Here is a 17,205-nt window from a genome sequence, read left to right on the forward strand (position 1 = left end):
CGGCTCATCATGCATCCCACCAAGTCACACCTAAGTGTAACCCCACATTTCTCATGGCTAACCATATAACCAACACTCACCTGGACACTATTGACTATTGAGCATTTGCAAATCCACCCTAGCCTGCGCATCTTTGGACTGTGCGAGGAAACTGGAGCACCCGGAGGAAACTCACGCAGACACGGGGAGAATGTGCAAACTCCACACAGACAGTCTTCAATCAGACATGGATCTGGGTAATTGGAGAGGTTTCAAGAGGGAGTAGGACTGGTTTGTGAATGATGGGCCGAAAGCCTGATCTCAGTGCTGTAAAGGCTCTACAGTAACATGATTCCCTACATCCAGCATTCAACACAGTTTTCATTTTGTTTTAATCCGTCCTGTTATTGACATTATTCTGAGTGAAATGTACAGAGAGCGGTTGTTTGCGCATTCACACAGATCTCTGTTGTGATGGGTCAGGAGCAACGTACAAAGTAACAACTGGCAGAGGGAGAATTGAATTCCCCCTCCGAATCTGCCGAGGACATGCAGGACCTGGAACTTCTCTACCACCACTCACTCACCACCCGCCGCCTGGTGGACGAACGCCTGATCTTCCTCCTCTGGAGCCTCCAACCCGAGGGCATAAATGTGGCCTTTACCATTTGCCTGATTTCCTCCTCCGACCACCTTATCCCAGTTCCATCCTGCCAGCTCGGCACCATTCTCATGGCCTGTCCTACCTGCCAATCTTCCTTCCCATCTATCCGCTCCACCGTCCTCTCCGACCAATCACCTTTACCCCCACCTCCATCCATCAATTGCGTTCTCAGCTCACGTCTCCGCAGCCCCACTCCCTCCCATTTATCTGTCCACACTGGACGCTCCCAGCCTCATTCCAGATGATGGTGTTTTGCCCGAAATATCGTCTCTCCTGCTCCTCGGATGCTACCTGACCTGCTGTGCTTTTCCTGTATTACTCTAATCTTGACACTGATCTCCGGCATCTGCTGTCCTCACTTTCAACTCACATGACTGAATTCCTGCCCCTTACAGTTAGAATTGGGTATCGTGTTTTCATCATGAATTTCATTATGTTTAATATATTTTATTTTAAAAATCATCACAATATCTTGATGCACTCATGAGCATGTAATGCATTTGGACAGAACAATGCCTCCTTTCTCTGTGAACAAACAGAATTAAAGGAGTCAGTTTGGAGAATGTTTCCTCTCACAGAAACAGGAATCGGGAGTTATAATTCTCGCTGAAATAAACACAGGCCATTCAGAGGAATCTGATAAGGTCATGCAACATCTGTCGAGAGAAGGGAAAGGTTAGCTCATGTGTTATGAGAGTAGGGGAATCCAGCAGAGCGGTAGGAAGTTAGAAAAGTAATAATTACAGAACAATTGGAATGAGGGTAACGCCGAAGAAAGAATGAGAGGTCGTTGCAGCCTGTTTAAAATGTTCAGTCTGTTCTAGTAGTCAATGCAATCAAAGCTAGACTTAGATTTCATCTCCAGTTTCCTGTGCAATCCACGTATCCCGTGACTCCCTGAGAAACCAGCAATCTGTGTCTCCCAATCTGAAATGCACTCAGTGAGGGTGCATCAGCAATCGTCAGGGACAGAGAATATTAAAGACTCAGAGGCCTTAGAGTTAATCACTCTCTCCTCATTTCATTCCCAAATAACCTGCTCCCTTACCCTGAGAGTGTGTCAATAATAACCAAAAGATCTGTAAATGGTGTAACTTTAACACTGACTTCTCTTCACAGATTCTGTCAGACCTGCTGAGATTTTCCGCAACTCCTGAGACTGTGTTATCGTATTTCAGATACCCAGACCCACAGGATCAGTTTCTCACCATCTCCCCTCTGAAGCCTGTTCAGAATTTGATACATTCAAATGAAATCGTATTTCAATTTTCTGGAATATGATCACAATTTATTCAAAAGCTCAGCATTGGAGCACGTGGGTTCCAAATAGTGACCTTTATTTTGTGATTCATTAATGTGTTTGGCTCATTGCCTCTGGGTTACCACGGATTACTCAGATATAATTGTTCTGGCGAAGTTGACGATGAGTTAGCTTCTTGAACTGCTGCCATTCATTTTATCCAAATAAACCCATAATGATGCAAGGGAGGGAGTTCCAGGATTTCCAACCAATGGCACTTGTGGAACTGGGACGTTTCTCCAAGCCAGGGTGGCGGGTGGCTTGATGTGGAATTGTCAACTGTTGTCCCATGTATCTGCTGTGCTCAGTGCTCCACGCGATAATGCCGTGGTTCTGGAAGCTGCTCTGAGAGGAACTTTGGGGAATTTCTACAGTGCATCTTGTCAGTGGTATATTCCACTGATACTGAGTGTGGATGGCGGAGACAGAGAATGTTTGTGACTGTGGTACTGAGCGAGCTGCACTGCAAGGTAATTCTACACAATGATGGAGAACATAACTACTTGTCATCATCATCAATCCTTTTCACAGCTGGACATCCAGTGATTACACAGATGTGGTGTACAAGTCTGTTAGTTGCTCAAATGACCATGATCTTTTATCTAGATTTACCTTTTCACGGATATTATGCTGAGAGACCTCACGCGACTGTTCCACTTTCTCATCAACATTTCATCTGTAAAAACTGGGAACGAGCTGATGGGACACAGATTGTGCTGCAGATGGTTAGACACAGCGCAGTGTCTGTTTGGCTTTATGCATGTGTTTCTCTGAATGTGTGTGTGCATTATCGTGAGTTCCTGTCTCTGTGATTCTGTGTGTGTCTACCCATCTAGCTCTGCCTGAATATCTGTGCTTATGTGAGTGTGTTTGCATTTCATTGTGTGTCTTAGTGTGTTTACATATCTCTGTGTCTGTACCTCTGTGCAACGGGCTCTCTGTTATTTTCAGGATGGTTACGATTGAAATGTGGTTTAAACACCAATACATCTGTACCTCGGTGTATTCATCTTGGGCTTGAAGTGATACATTGCTTTTGGTTATGTTTAAACGTGTGTGTGTGTGTGTGCGCGCGCGTTTGTGTGTGTGTGTGTGTTTTGTGCCTGTCTCTGTGTGCGTGTGACAGACGGAAATACGTACAGAGACTCAGACCCAATCACATATGCAGAGAGATGTGCAAAGACACATACAGACAGAAGCACACATATCGACTTAAAGAGACACACGTGCACATATAGTCACACAGACATACACACACAAGCGCACAGATGTTTATGGAGACAGCAAAAGTGATACTATTAGAATTTCTTGTTCCTAAAACTAAATGAGAAATTAATAGATTTTTGGATTGTTTGACTTTACAGGTAATTTGTTCATAATTTTGTCCGGACAGCTGCGCCTTTAACATGTTTTTGAACGAAATAAGAGAAAGGTGGTTTAGTTAGTAGAGTGCGAGGTTAATGTTGAAAGGATGAAAGCAATTTGAATCGATGAACCTATTTTACCATCCCTGCGTTTTCCAGTCTTTTCAAAATGGCCGCTGATGCTTCTGAATTGGGTCGACATGCTGTCTTGTTCCAGGATGATGAATTAGGAATTGAGAACCTGGAGGATATTTCTATTACAATCAATACGGATCATTGGAAAAGTCCTCTTCAATAGGAAAGGGGACTTTGGGATTGCTGTTAGATCTTCAGCACTTCGAAGACCACCCAACAAAGAACAATGAAATACATAATTACACAGATTGTAATCCACTGGTCTTCTTTAAAAGTTTCAAATTAACAATGCAACATATTTTGATGGTGTGGTTTGTTGTAACCATTTTATTACACACATCACTCGAAAACCGAATGTGAATTCAGATATATTGTCCTAAAATACAAATGGTGAAATATATAAAAGCTTTAGGAAATGTGAAGGTTGTATAACATTGCAAGAAGGGAGAAATAATAAATAGACTGCAATTTTTATAAAACTTGTGCATCATGTATTTTGCAAGTAAATGCGTTTTTGAAATGGCATTTTAGTTTTCTCAGGGCGAATACATATAAAAACATTTTTTAAAAAAAGAATTGAGTGTAATTGTGGACTAAAATGTGAAAAGAGCGACCTTATAAACAGATCGAAATTGGAGGATAGCTGCAAGGTTTGATAGCAATTCACCTGATAGTGACCCAATAATTGAAATGTGATTGGAGATGAACGGAGTTATACACAGGTGTAGCCTTTGTTTGTGACAAGGAGCTCATTGATTATTGGCCACGAGCTCACCACTGACAAAGGCTGTCAGCGACCAGCAGCGATGTGATTAGTTCTCAGGCAACGAAACAGCTTGGGACTTTGAACAAGATCCAGGGAAGTCTTCAACTGCTCAGAGGCTCTCTCTGTTCGCGTCAGTGATTGGTGCTTTAATCCTGAAGAAACCTGGTTTATTTTTGTTTCAGCTGTTCCTATGAGCTCTGCCTTTTAATGAGTGTGTTAGAGACTGTTTGTAAGTATTAACCAGTCCTTCTGCATGGTGTAACTCAATGACAGCCTCCAAGATGCACTGTACAAATTTACCAAGGCTCTAAATAAAGTACATTCCAGAGATATGACAACGAAGAAATGGAAGGGCAGGGGAAGCAGATGAATGGGAGGGTTATGACTTGGAGCCAGTAATCAAACCTGGTTCAGTGAAGAGTAGAGGACTTTAATTTATAACGTCAGGAAGTATGGGATACAATGAGATTTGGCGATCTGGATTCAGAATTGGCTGGCTGACAGAAGGCAGAGAGTTGTTGTAGATGGAAAATATTCTGCCTGGAGGACAGTGTTGATTGTAGTTCTTATAAATTACTTGGATGAGGAGGTTGAAGAGTGGGTTAGTAAGTTTGCAGATGGCACTAAGGTTGCAGGCATCGTCGACAGTATAAACGGCTACTTCAGGCTGCAGCGTGACATAGATAGGATGCAGATCTGGGCTGAGACATGGCAGATGGAGTTCAACCTGGATAAACGCGAAGTGATGCATTTTGGAAGGAGGAATACGAATGCTGAATATAAGATTAAATACAGGATCCTTGGCAGTGTGGAGGAGCAGAGGGATCTGGGTGTGCAAGTACATAGATCCCTCAAAGTTGCCACCCAAGTGGATAGGGTTATTAAGAAAGCATATGGAGGTTTGGCTTTCATTAAGGGGGATTGAGGTTAAGAGTTTCGATGTTTTGCTGCAGCTCTACAAGTCCCTGGTGAAACCACTCTTTGAATATTGTCTCTAGTTCTGGTCGCCCTACTATAGAAAAATGCAGAGGCTTCGGAGAAAGCGCAAAGAAGGTTTACCAGGATGCTGCCTGGACTGGAGGGCTTGCCTTATGAAGAAAGTTTGAATAAGCTCGGACGTTTCTCTCTGGGGAGAAGGAGAAAGAGAGGAGACCTGATCAAGGTATAGAAAATAATGTGTGGAATAGATACAATCAATAGGAAGAGACTTTTCCCCCGGACAGGATTGACTGGTATGAGAATTCATAGTTTGAAGATATTAGGAGGAAGGTATAAAGGAGATGTCAGAGGTAGGTTCTTTATGCAGAGAGTTGTGAATGCATGGAATCGGTTGCCAGCTGTGGTCATGGAAGCAGAATCATTGGGGACATTGGTGCGACTCCTGGACATGCACCTGGATAGCAGTGAGTTGAGGAGTGCGTAGGTTAAGTTACTATATTTTACACTAGGATTAGATCTCGTGGGCCAAAGGGCCTGTTCTGTGTTGTACTTTTCTATGTTCTATGTTCTATGAGTATGTACACTTGGTATATCTAAACGTAAGGTGTCAACCTGGTGAAGCTACGACACAGAAATAGTTGCATGCCAGAAACCATAAGAAACAACGGATAGACAAGGCTAATTGACTTTATCACTCACGGATCAGACATAATATCTGCAGTCCTGCCAGCTCCCATCATAAATGATGCGGGACAATATAATAAATCATTTCTTTCACATAAACGACGAGGCTGAGGGATACGAAATAGATCCTTTCGAAATTATGACAGGCATGGAAGTAATGGATAATGGAAGCCTTTTACACAGACCACAGGAGACATAGGTTTAATGTGTTATCGAGCAGACCAGACCCAGATGTATGGTATGCAGATTAATTTTGTTTGTTTTATGATAGCCATACATTCTGAGAAACAGTGAAGAATATTGTGTTGCATTCTCTCCAGTACAAATCATACCTTACATAAGGCCATCAGTTTAATACAGTTTCACAGCTTTTGAACAGGTGCAGAAAAGGATCAACTCTATATGTGACAGGTCCATTAATAAGTTTGATAACAGCACGGAAGAAATTGTTCCTGAATCCATTGGTGCGTATTTTCAAACATGTGCATCTTCTGTCCGGTGGAAGAGGTTGGGAAAGAGCATTGCGGTAGTGGGAGGGGCCTTTGATTGTGTTGGCTGCATTCCTGAAGCAGTGGGAATTCAAGACTGAGTCAATGGAAGGAAATATGATTTGCGTGATGGATTGTGTTAGGTCCATGCATCTCTGCAATTTCTTGCAGTACGGCCAGAACAGTTACCATACGAAACGTCTGGATAGAATGTTTTCTGCAGTGCAATATTAAAATTGATCAGAGTCATTACCAAAATGCTAAATTTTCTTCCCAGTCTGAGGTGGTAGATGCATTGATGTGCTTTCTTGGCTGTAGAGTTGACATGGATTGACTGATTGTTTGTGATATTACTCGGAACTTGAAGCTGTCCATCACCTCCAAATCAGCACCAATGATAGAAAGCAGTGTGTCCTTCAGTCCAATTCCTGAAGTCAATGGCCAGTTCCCTTGTTTTGCTGACATTGATGGAAAGGTTGCTGTCTTTACACCATGTCACGAAGCTCTATTTCCTGTAGGAGAAAGTGAGGACTGCAGATGCTGGAGATCAGAGCTGAAACATGTGTTGCTGGAAAAGCGCAGCAGGTCAGGCAGCATCCAAGGAGCAGAAGAATCGACGTTTCGAGCATAAGCCCTTCTTCATGAATGAGGAAGGTGTGCCAAGCAGGCTAAGGTAAAAGGTAGGGAGGAGGGACTTGGGGGAGGGGCGTTGGGAATGCGTAGGTGGAAGGAGATTAAGGTGAGGGTGATAGGTCAGAGAGAGGGTGGGCGCGGAGAGGTCAGGTCGAAGATTGCAGGTCAAGAAGGCGGTGCTGAGTCGGAGGGTTGGCACTGAGATAATGTGGGGGGAGGGGAAATGAGGAAGCTGGAGATATCTGCATTCATCTCTTGTGGTTGGAGGGTTCCTCGGCGGAAGATGAGGTGCTCTTCCTCCAGGCGTCTCTTGCCATGGTCTGGCGATGGAGAAGGCCAAGGACCTGCATGTCCTTGGCGGAGTGGGAGGGGGAGTTAAAGTGTTCAGCCAAAGGGCGGCTCGGTTGTTTGGTGCGGGTGTCCCAGAGGTGTTCTCTGAAATATTCCGCCAGTAAGCGGCCTGTCTCCCCAATGTAGAGGAGGCCACATCGGGTGCAATGGATGCAGTAAATGTTGTGTGTTGAGGTGCAGGTGACTTTGTAACGGATATGGGAGGATCTCTTGGGGCCTTGGAGGGAAATGAGGGGGAGGTGTGGGCGCACGTTTTGCGTTTCTTGCGTTTGCAGGGGAAGGTGCTGGGAGTGGAGGTTGAGTTCGTGGGGGTTGTGAAACTGACAAGGGAGTCGCGGAGGGAGTCTTTCCAGAACGCTAGTAGAGGAGGGGAGGGAAACATATCCTTGGTGGTGGGGTCTGTTTGGAGGTGGCAGAAATGACGAAGGATGATACGATGTCTTGAGGTTGGTGGGGTGGTAGGTGAGGACCAGTGGGGTTCGGTCCTCGTGGCGATTGGAGGGGCGTGGTTCAAGGTCGGAGGAGCGGGAAGTGGAGGAGATGCGGTGGAGAGCATCGTCAACCACGTCTGAGGGGAAATTACGGTCTTTGAAGAAGGAGGCCATCTGGGTTGTTCGGTATTGGAATTGGTCCATCTGGGAGCAGATGCGGAGGAAGTGAAGGAATTGAGAATATGGGATGGCGCTTTTACAGAGGGCTGGGTGGGAGGAGGTGTAATCTAGGTCGGTTTTGAGACCTACCCACTATCGTGGTGTCATTAGTAAATCTGTAAATGGAGATAGAGCTGAATTTGGCGGGACAGTCACGAGAGGGTAAGAAATATTGAAGGGGGCTGAGTACACAGCCTTGAAGGGCACCAGTATTGCGTGTTATTGAAGAGGAGGAGTTTCCAACTCTCCTCATTCATTGTGATCTGCAGGTCAGAAAGCTAAAGATCCAGTTCTCGATGTGAGGAAAGTCCTAGGACTCAGAAATGTCGATGAGTCTTATTGGCATTAGGGTCTTCAAGGCAGAGCTAAAGCCAATATACGGAAGTCTGATGTAGGTGTCCATGTTATCCAGATGTTCCAGAGATGAGTGAAGTGCCAGAGAGATGGGGTCTGCATGGATATATTACGATTGTGGCGAATTATCGAGGATCTCAGCAATCTGGGAGTTAATGTTTACCATTCCTAATCTCTTAAAGCACTTCATAGATGAGAACGGCCATGATTGTATTAAAAATCGATGCAAGTTCGAGGAGCCGAATTCCAGACTCATGCTCCTATTTCTTGTGTTCATTTGTTCTTTATAGCTCAGAGGGAAACATGTTAACGAATGGTCCTGGCAGACAATGAAGATCCATACACACAAATCCCATTTCTCGGCTATAAGCACATCATCCTGAAGGTTTCAGCAATGCACGGTATTATTGAAATACCCCACAGGTAATATGAATGCTTATGATTGAAACATTCATCCGAGTATTGAGAGTGTGTGAGACTTTACGTTCTTCTGGGTGTATGGTAGCCGACTGTAAAATGAACCTCAGCAGGAACTGCAAAGAGGAGGGTATCAGAGTAAGGAGCACAAGCAGTCCAAGAGCTGCAAATGTTGTTAGGAAGAGGGCAACCTGCACAAGAACTAACCAAGACAGGGGAGGGGGAGCCTGGGAGTGAGGGTGTCAATCCAATATTACCAGAAGTGTTAACGTGATCTTATTAATTGGATCTTATTAATTGATTCGACATCATTGACCTCCGCCTTGGACACAAATCGGTAGAGTTAAAGTGATGACGTCACCAACGAATGAATTAAAATTTAATGAAGAAATGTATCTGACTCTCTCTGTCAGTCTGTCTCTTTTTTTAAAGTGATAAAATACCGCCCTCTGCTGGCCTCCCAGTGTCACTGTACAAGCAGCAGATTTTCTTTTTCTCTCTCGGGGACACTTTGCTCCTGTCCCTGTGCATTCTATTATTTCTGACAGTCTCACAATGCCCTGAATGACGCAAAGGCGCAAGCGGCTGCGCAGTGGCGTCACAAAAAGAATGGCCACAATCAGCGGGAAAAGTCTGACACCGAGGAAGTGAGAGGAGGCAACAGGTGACTCGTGCCAGGGCCGTGAGGTGAGGGAGAGCGATCCCCTCTGGCCGCAACGAGAGGAACCACGAGAGGAACTTTCTGAATGAAAGCAACTAGATATTTTTGGAGAACTATATCGTTTATTCTCATTTCATCATTCCATAACAAGGCCGCACCCACCCCCTGAAATACTTCAATACTATAGTACAGGAAATGTATAAATGTTAGGAACCACAGAACGATGAAAAGGTTTAACATTGTTGCTTGGACAGAATTTCAGCATTGGTCCTGTTTTCTTCCTCGCTCCATTTTCAAATCGAGAAGTTACATTTGTTGCTTCCAAGTTTAAATGAACCTTCTCTGAATTTAATGAAGGAAAACAAAAGAAGTGGGAGAGCAATAGTGATAAGGGGATTGCATTTTTCGGACATCAGGCAGATGTCTGTGACAGTGCAGATGCGACACCAGATGGCACGCTGCCTCCCTGAGTCTGGGATGTCACTGAGTGGCTGAATGACAGTCTGAAAAGGATACGAGCAAATATAAGATGTGGCAATCGTTGGAGCTTTGAAAACAGTGTATTGGAAGCTGTGAGATCAATTGACAACACAGGGTTAAATACAGAGTAAAGTTCCCTCGATGATGCCTAACCAAACATTTTGAAGATATGTATAGTCTGAGAAGTGATAGAGATTTAACTCACTCTCAACTATCACCACAGAAACACACGCGCATACGCGCACGTGAGCGCGGGCACACACACACATTTACGCAGTAATTCTCGATTGTTATCCAAGAGGGTTCCCATTTTGAACGAAAATAGATTTATTCTAGAACTTACTCACAGAGTTCTTTACTTGATTGTTTCTGTTCAGTTTGGATTCTAAAGTAGATTCCTGTTTCGGAACATCCACATGGACAATTTTCCTCAACCCATGTGCTATGTCCTGCTCACAAAAACTGCATTTGATTCCAATACCGTATGTTGTTTGATACAGGAATCTTTCTGTGTCGGGGGAATTGAGTCTTGAGTCCGACCCAGGTGTGTGAATGTCCTGTTTATCTGACATCCAGGATTGGTTAATGAAGCTTCGATGTTTGGAAATCCCGATGTCATTTTTTTTACAGTCCTTTAGTAGAACAGTATTTATTTTCAGTCAAGTACTCCTTTAATCTGGATCTTATTAATTGATTCAACATCATTGTCCACAACCTTGGACACAAATCGGGAGAGGTAAAGTGATGGCGTCACCAAATATTTGGACAGTTTGGCAATTATGACCAGGACTTGGGCCTAGGGAGGTGAAGACGTTTTACTGTGATCGTACAGGAGGTATGGACACCATGAAGCATCTCCAAAATGATAACGGATGAATGTGGCAATTCACAGATATTCTGGGCGAGCAGAGCGAAACATGCAGACACACTGAATAAGGAACAGTGAGTGACAGAAGGATTTTGAAATTTCCAAAAGGCATCTGCTCAAGTCAGTCTTGATCTAAAAACTGAGTATATTATTGGTGAAACTAGTTTACAAGTAAATTGTGAAGTGGAAGTAAGCTGCTGTCAAACAGATCGATGTAGCGATGGTAAGTGAATGGGCAAAGCCCTGTCCATTACAATATAAAGTGGAGACTGTCAGGGAAAATCGACAGAGACTTTAGTTTAAATGAGGAGATGTTCTAGGACTCTGACGTAGAAAGGGATTTGTGTGTACTGGGATATTAAAACACATTGAGTTATTTTGCAGGGGCAGCAAGGTATTAGCAAGGCAAAGGGATGAAGTTTTCGTTTGTTCATCGGACGTGGGCATCACTGGCTGGGCTCAGCATTTATCCCTCATTCCCATCAGCCCTGGAGGAGATAGTAGTGAACTGCCTGATTGAACTGATGTACTCCATAAAACTTTACTTTTGGAGAAACTGAATATCGCAGAATTAAAATGCCGCTTTTATATTTCCAGTCCCAATTTTAAACTTAACTGTTTGGGTGGCACAGTGACTCAATGGTTAGCATTGCTGCCTCAGAGTTCCAGGTACTCGTGTTTGATTCAAGTATCGTGCGACTGTAAATGGAGTTTGTAAGTTCTCCCCGTGTTTGCGTGGGATTCTTTCGGATGGTCTGGTTTGCTTCGAAATGTGCGGGTTAAGTAATATTGGCCATGCTAAATTGCCCACAGTGATCAGACATGTGAAGGTTAGGTGCATTAGTCCGGGAAATGTACAGAGATAGGGCAGGGGCATTTCACACCGCTGGGATTATATATTCATTTACTCTAGTCTGAGTGAGAGACTGAAATTCCATGTGTTGTCAGCAAGCTTATGTACAACAGAACAAAGTCTCTAAGCTAATTGAGGGGAGCAATTCGTAGAACAGGGAGAGAATAGGGAAAAAACAAATTGCTGATAAAAGCTCTGCAGTTTTGGCAACATCTGAACAGAGAAACCAGAGTTACCACGTCGTATCTGGTCACCGTTTATCTGAGCCAGATCTGAAACTTTAACGCTGATTTCTCTTCAAAGATGCTGCCAGACCTGCTGAGATTTTTCAGTAACTTTTGGTTTTCTTTCCGATTGACAACATCTGCAGTTCTGTCAGATTGTATTTAGGTAGTGAATGGGGTTAAGTTCAGAGTAAAGCTGTTTCTGCACTTCAGCTTTTCTAACTCCCAGACCATGTTCACCGTGGAATTAGATAATGACGAAGTCAACCCCTATCCCCACACTGTCCCTATCAAATGCACTTAGCATAGTTATATCACTGGCTTACAGCAGAGTACATTTCCCTGTACACTTTCTCCAACTAAACCTCCTAGGGTCCGGGAAAAATAGGGTTGCATACAATGTACAGATATGTCCACAAACACTCCCGTGTCAGGGGAAGCTCTGTGTTAGATTACAGAGTAAATATGCCTCTACAGTATCTATCACAAACTCGTACATAGCTCATACGCACAGACACACTGTCATGCGGTCACACATGTTCAGTCACACGCACAGTAGAGCATTGCAAACTCCCGATCTCAGAATCTCACACTCGAACACAACCTCTCACTAAGCCAATCTCAGCCACCAACTCTCAGTCAATCAGTCACAGACACCTCAAAGCCACAGTAGCTCATTCACATACACAGTTACTCTTTCACAAATGTATACTAATGATGCACAATCCGAGACGCTTGCTTAATGGTAAATCAATTTCTTTATTTTTAGAGAACACAAAATTTGAAGGCAAATTACGTCAGGCTGGTCCTTGATAAAGGCCTGTTATCTGGATAAAATACATCTTACTCCACGATAAATCTCTGACAGATTCTGAACAAGACCACGCACCTACAATTCAGTAGCTGACCTGTCATATTACTATCGTATTTTTGTCTTGAAGTTTGGAAAGTTAGACAGATTCTTAAAAATCTCAGGGCACGGACTTTAAAAGGATTCTGGAATCTGCATCTTAATCAATAGAAACTTCGTAATAGAGTTCTCCATATCCTGCTTTTACAGTTTAATTTGTAAATTAACATTTCTACAATGTCGGAATGTATGAATGGAAAAAAAAAGCTTTTCACACATTTGCCCCTCACCTGTGCTGACAGAATTCAGACTCAAACTGAAGCTTCTCTGCTCCTGCATCCAGTTTACCATTGTACCATTTGGTTTAGATTATCCCTCCTCTAACATAGAAATTGCATCGATTCACATCCCAGTTTATTTCATCTGCAGGAGGCGAGAGTTGAAAATGTATAAAGTGTACGATTTGTTTTAATCTGCCAAACCAGGACAAATGATTCCAAAAGTGTCAGTAGCCATTATAGGTTTGTTTCGGGTAGCCATTTCATGTCAGCACAGCGCTGACAGCGACTTTGTAAACAGGGAAAGGCAAGAACGTGTTGGGGACTTGGGAGTCCATGTGCAAATGAATGCAGCGTAGATTCACAGAACTATAGTTGGACGGCACGGGTTCAATGGCCATGGAAATGACACAAGCCCAGGACTGTATCCCTGGAATTTTGAATAGACTAAAATGATGAAAGTTTGAGAGTCAATGACAGGAACTGCAGGATTAGACAGGGAGAAAATATCGTTGTTGCTTCTGGAATCTATAAATAGGTTCAATGTCGAATAATCCAACAATAGACTGGAACCTTTTGAAATCTCAGGCCACGTTCAGCATGAGGTTAGGTTTTGTTTTAATCACCCGACACTGTCCCCATCAATCTCTAACAGAAAAGTGCAGGCATAGGTTTCAGTACAGTTTAAAGCCCAATTACACTGTTCCCATCAACCACTCCCGGGACAGGAACAGCACTGAGTTAGATAAAGAATAAATCCCCCTTTACATTTTCCACATCAAACCCTCCCAGGACAGGGACAATACTGTGCCAGATAGTAAACAAAACATCGTCCATATAACCAGAAAATGACTGCATTCCATCTGTTGCTGCCTTGCCTATTGTGGGTCACAGAGTGAGCTCCGAAACACCTCCAGGGCAATCCTATCCTGTACCAGTGGCTGTGGCTCTCTATCTGTGTCTGTAAGTCTCTCTCGGTTTCTGAAATTACCGCCCATTCCCTCGACAATGTTGAATAAATTTCAAAACCGTTCAATTACGTTTAAAACATTTTCGGATACCCTTAAGAATTTTTTGCAGGGTTTATAAATATCCATCCTCACGTTACTTGCGGATATCCAGTGTAATTCCTCTACATTTATATAGTCCGTAATCCACAAAGCAAATTAACATCTAGGTTCCGTGAACAATCCGGAAGTTCCATGAAGTGTCTCTCTTTATTGCATGCGATTGGTCATTAACAGTAAGGATGTGTTCCTATGATTTTTTTCACTGAGACGTCATTAGGAGTTCTGAGGACCACTTTGATTCTCAGACTGACTGTTCATCGTCACTGCAAAGAAAAATCAAATTTTCAAGATGCAGGAAAATCTCAACGAAAATAACTGCTGATGTGCTTCCCCAATGTAATCACTGATACTTTTTAGGATGAGATTTTGAAGAGGACATTTAGCTAAATGAAACCAGGAGCAGGACGAAGCCATTCAGCCCCTACAACCTGCTCTCCATTCAATGTGATCATGCCTGATTCCCTATCTCAACACTGTATTCCCACTTGCTTTCCAGAGGTCGTGATAGAGAATGGTACAATTACAAAATTTGTTCACGTTTGCCGGAGGAATCGAACAGAAACTGAATGATCCCGTTGAAAATGGTGAGAAGTTCTTAAACGTTATCGTTCAGGGGGATATATGGTATCAGAACTTTAACTGACAGTGTAGTCAATAATGTGGAGGACAATTGATACAGAAGAGTACATTACAGGCGCTTCAGCCCTCGATGATGTGCTGATCGGTTAATCTACTTTAAGATCAAACTAATCTGCATAGCCTATCTTCCATGTGCCTATCCAAGAGTCGCGTAAATATCCATAATACATCTGATTGAACTACCACCGCCACAGATTCTGGTCGGTGCATAGAAAGAACTTACCTCTCATCTCTCCGAAACCTTCCTCCAATCACTTTTAAATTATGCCCCCTTATGAAGACATTTCTGTACTGGGAAGAGGTCTCTGTCTATTCATTTTTTCTGTGGTTCTTATCATCATATACACCTTTATCAATTCACCCCGCATCCTTCTTCACTCCAATGAGAAAAGCCCTCGGCCCCTCAATATTACTTGATAAGAAAAATGCCCTCCAGTCCAGGATGCATGGTGGTAAATCTTTTCTGCAGCGTCTCTAAAACTTCTGCCTTCAGGATCAATCTAGAAGATTGCAGATTTTAAAAAATCTGTGACTGATTCTGAACAAGCTTCACGTGGAATATGCTTTACAAATCACAATCCCTCAGGTAGTTGGAGGGTTCGCCATGTCAGGGTGTGATTTTGATTAAATACAGGAAATGTCACTCCCCCACGGTCATTACGTGACTGTTTTGCTCTTTATGACAAACAGAAAGCTCTCGCCTCTCTCGTGTCTGTTTCACTGATACTCCGTGCTTCATATTAATTGACCACTAACAATAAGGAAGTCTGGCTCTGACTAGTTCATTGTGAGGACGAGTGCAGGGCCCTGCACACAAACACCAAGCGTTGTGTCAACAAAAAACATCTCTTTCTACACATCTGTTACTTTTGCAAATAATTCCAGCCTGTGTTGTCTCATTCTTGAACCTTATATTCGGGGAACAGTTTCTCCCAGAGTTGTCATGATTTTTGAAAGTCCCATCAGATTCCCAATATGAAAAGCTCTATTCTTTCCAATCCATCCCCATGATTGAAGGTGCGGACCCAGGAACAAATGCACACAATATTCCAGTAATCTGAAGTGATTAAGGAAGTGAGCTCACTCTCCACCACCTTCTCGGGAGGAATAAGTGATAGCACAGACAGTGAAGGCCACATTCTTTAGGAGGGTCTCCCCATCAGAGTTTTTAGGTCCCCAGTTGATTAGAACAGAGTCTATGTCCAGGTTTTTGCAGGGGCCTGACATGCAACGCCAGCCTGTGCTTCTCCAACAAATACCTGACCAATGGAATGATTCCTTTATGAATGAGTTAATGTAGAGAAATATTTATACTTTTCAGTGTAATTCTCTGGTTGTACAATCGACTAGAATCTGCTGTAAATGATAGTCCCCATGAGGTGTTCGGAAGTATATCAGGTATTCGTACAGGAGATATTCGACCCTTTTGAATGTCTGGATTTAACCCAGGGGAAGAGTTCATGTCCTAAACACACGCAGGGTCAAATCCCAAGCAAAGTCACAGGGCACAGGTGTCACATCGGTTTCCTTGGAACTGGCTGTCCAAGCTCCCTGTGTAATTGTCAGTGTCCCTCTGTGCAGCCTATGGTGAGGTCCGCAGTGACTCCTTCCTGGATGCGCCTTTCCCCTTGGGAACACTGAGACATGGAGATTCTACAGAGGCTACGCAGTGGGGCCTGACCCCTGAGTCCCATCAATCTGCGGCTGGGTCTGACCTCACAATGGGAGATAACCCTCTGTCAGCTCGAGCTCGAGATTCAACAACAGCCAATAATACTTCCCCCTGGAGCACGGCCGCTTAAAAGTGAAGGAAAGGAAATCAAAGAAAGTTGGTCGGACAGAGAGAGCAGTAGGGAGAGAAACTGAAGATCTCACGTGTCCAAAATCAGGTTGGAATGCAGTGAGTTCAGCGATCTAGCTGTCTTTTGCCATTTGAACTGTACTGATTCTGAAATATGAAAATTAAAACGAGGAACATACTTCGTGTCAATAAGGGGGAAAGTGGACTTTATATTCCAACATCAATAAGTGTTAAGCGTAATTTTTAATGAATCCTAATCATACGTTACTTATTATATTGCAAATTAACAAATGTTCACAATCTGCTATAGACTCTTACTTTGTCTGAGTTCCATCCGCTTTCGTCAAAAATTAAAAATGCAAGCAATTAAAAGGATTTAGTGACAAAGAACAAAGAGGGGAACCGGAGGGAACGAAAACAAAATGGAAGTGCAGGAATGATGAGATAACAAAATGATAAGGGTGCAAAACAGAACATCTGCATCCCAACTTTCTTGTCCAAAGTTGCTTGGAAGCACAAAGTATTAGGTCGGGAATGGGGTTTGTGGTGGAATTGAGCAAAAGTGCCAAAGTATTACTGGAAGCTATGAAATGCTGGGACCAGGATTGGAATCAGGAGGTGTGACCACGTGGGCAAGGTAGGAAAAGTCTTGAATGCAACATTGTCAGAACTGGTCAATTAACGGTCGGTCAGGAGGGGGCGTCGTTCAATCAATGTGGGCAGAGGATGTTCCGGTTCAGAGAATGCAGCAATCATA

Source organism: Chiloscyllium plagiosum, unplaced genomic scaffold (assembly GCF_037043375.1).
Source record: "Chiloscyllium plagiosum isolate Xiang-an unplaced genomic scaffold, Cpla_swu_hap1 HiC_scaffold_21, whole genome shotgun sequence".
Classification (NCBI taxonomy): Eukaryota; Metazoa; Chordata; class Chondrichthyes; order Orectolobiformes; family Hemiscylliidae; genus Chiloscyllium; species Chiloscyllium plagiosum.